Consider the following 3,074-nt stretch of genomic DNA (forward strand, 5'->3'; position numbering starts at 1 on the left):
TATATATATATATATATATATTTATATACACAGACACACTACAGACTGTGTCTAGAAGGTTGCTATAAAGAATGCTTATATTGTGATGGTACGTTGTGTTTATTTATTGTCGTTATTACACAAATTAGTGAAACTTGATCTCATAATTGCCATTAGCCCGCAGACACACATGGCATGGCTTTCAATCTTCTTAATGTGTTTCATGTATAATGCATCCATAATTATGTAGAAGTGTGTAGCTTTGTCAGCTATGCGTATGTACAATTTCTCTTCTCCTTTCGACGAGGAGCAGTTCTGCGCTTGATGAAATGAACTGGTGGATCTCTGATGATCGTCTTTGTTTGATCAACTGAATTATCTGCTCCTGAATTTCCTGCAGATGGATGAGCTTCCCAGAAGCTCTTGTATGTAACCGTAACTCAATTTCTCAGTAAAAAAAATCAAAGAGAAGGACGTGAGGAATATATATACCATTGAAATTGCAAGTACAATTTCTTCTGGTAGGCTTCTATGCAGTTTCCATCTACCCAATATTCTTCACAACGTATAAATCCAGGTGAAAATATAGAAAATGATAAATAGATAGATAGATAGATAGATAGATAGATAGATAGATAGATAGATAGATAGATAGATAGATAGACAGATAGATATACAATACAATATACAATTATGATTTCTTTTGGAAGCTTTATTTTATTTTATTTGGCTTATTTTCAGGAATTTTCTTATTTTTTGTTCCTTGCGTTTTGGTTATAACTATCAGCAAGCACCACACACACACGCTCAGAGAGAGAGAGAGAGAGAGAGAGAGAGAGAGAGAGAGAGAGAGAGAGAGAAAGAGAGAAAGAGAGAAACCCATACACAGAATCTCGCAAACTACACTAGAGACACACACTCACACATAGGCACACCGAGGCCCAAGAATTTAAGCAATATAGTACAGACATCACATCTGATGCATTTTTTACTCGTCTGCACTTTAGGTCTTCTGGATCAGACAGAGCTCACCTTAAGAGTTAAACGACAGCCACAGCAAAATACAACATCAGCTACTACTACTACCACTACTACTACTACTACTACTACTACTACTACTACTACTACTACTACTACTACTATTATTATTTCTAACACCACCACCACCACCACTACTACAACTACTACTACTACTACTACAACAACAACTACTACCACCAGCGCCACCACCACTACTACTACTACTACCTCTTTTATACGAATTATCAACACTTCCTAATTGAGGTATTTGAATAATCAAATATTCACACTACGCCCCACACTCAAAAATCCTCTCTTTCTCTCTCTCTCTCTCTCTCTCTCTCTCTCTCTCTCTCTCTCTCTCTCTCTCTCTCTCTCTCTCTCTCTCTCTCTCTCTCTCTCTCCCTCTCAAAATCTCCAACAACTTCCTTTTACATCCAGTATTTTATTTCGTAGCAGCTTTCAGTATAAGTTGTTAAATCATTTATAATTCAACAATTCTTTTATTTATGAATATTTTCATATATCATTTTACTAAATATAGCCAAAGTTTCGTTCAATTTTCTCATAAATTATACATTACATGATGATGTTGGCAACATATATGTGGGCAGTGAAAACTTTAAATTACATTGGCTGACATTGACAGATATAAAATATTAATAAATCCGAAATTGATTCTCTGACTGATGATTGTTCCTTCACCGGTATATAATGACTAAATGTAATAGATGTCGACTACTACTACTACTACTGCAGCTGCTACTACTACTGCTACTACTACTGCTACTACTGCTACTGCTGCTACTGCTGCTTCCACTGCTATTGCTATTGCTATTGCTACTACTGCTTCCTAGTACTATTGCTGCTGCTGCTACTACTATTATTACTAATACTACTACTACTATTGTAGTAGTAGCAGTAGTAGTAGTAGTAGTAGTAGTAGTAGTAGTAGTAGTAGTAGTAGTAGCAATAGTGGTGATGGTTTTGGTTTTGGTTTTGATTGTAGTGGTACTTGGGGTTAGTAGCCCACGCTCTTAACTATTACGCCACGGGCATATGGCGTAGTGGTTAAGAGCGCGGACTACTAATTTCCCCAAGACACCTGATGAAGGCTGGAGGGTATATCAACCGAAACGTTGTGTTAACAGCAAAGAAGATGAGGACAAATATCCGTCAAATGTAAATAATGAAAATAAAGTACATAATTCCTCATCTCTTAAATATAGAACTGTATAACCTTGTTTTCTTCTTCTTCTTGTGTGTGTGTGTGTGTGTGTGTGTGTGTGTGTGTGTGTGTGTGTGTGTTGGGAGGGAATAATAGTGAAATGCCATTCCGTACACAAATGGGGACAATGAACAACAAAAATTTTGAGAAGCACTGCTTTAGATATCATGTAATTGCGTGATCGAGAAGACTAACGCATAGTGTTATATATCGATGGTCACAATGCGCTTTACTTCGCTTTAGCTTCGAGTGATGCTGCTGTCCCGCTGGTTAGGTTAGCAGAGCAATATTTCCATGATCGAAAGGCTAGCCCGTCGCAGGATTACCCATTTACAGCTGGCTGGACTGAAGCAGCGCTAAAAGACGTGTTTTGCTCAAGGGCTCAACGCACCACTCTGTCCCGAATTTGAACCCAAGATCACTAGATCGTGAGTGCAACTCACCAACCACTAGGTCACTCGGCTTTACGTTATAATTAGATAAGCGTTTTTATCCTGAAGAGTGGTCCAGTTGGTGGTAAACTATATCAGGCAATAAGGCTTGTTCATCTATGAAAGTTGAGTTAACTTTTGGACGAACAACGCAGGAAATGAATGGAAAAAAAATAGCTTAAGATAGCTTTAATGGCTAAAACGATCAACAAAAGGTCAAAACCTGGTCAATATTGTGACATTTGCAATCTAAATAACGAACGTAGAATTTCAATGACAATTTCGTTTTATCAATAGAGACCCCATAGTGATAAACTTTATAAGTATTACGAATAAACTAGATTTTATAATCAACCCAGAATTCTTTTTAAAAATATACGCTATAATTTCCATAAACCAGAATTTCAACACGGACA

This window comes from Octopus bimaculoides, chromosome 15 (assembly GCF_001194135.2).
Source record: "Octopus bimaculoides isolate UCB-OBI-ISO-001 chromosome 15, ASM119413v2, whole genome shotgun sequence".
In the NCBI taxonomy this organism is placed as follows: domain Eukaryota; kingdom Metazoa; phylum Mollusca; class Cephalopoda; order Octopoda; family Octopodidae; genus Octopus; species Octopus bimaculoides.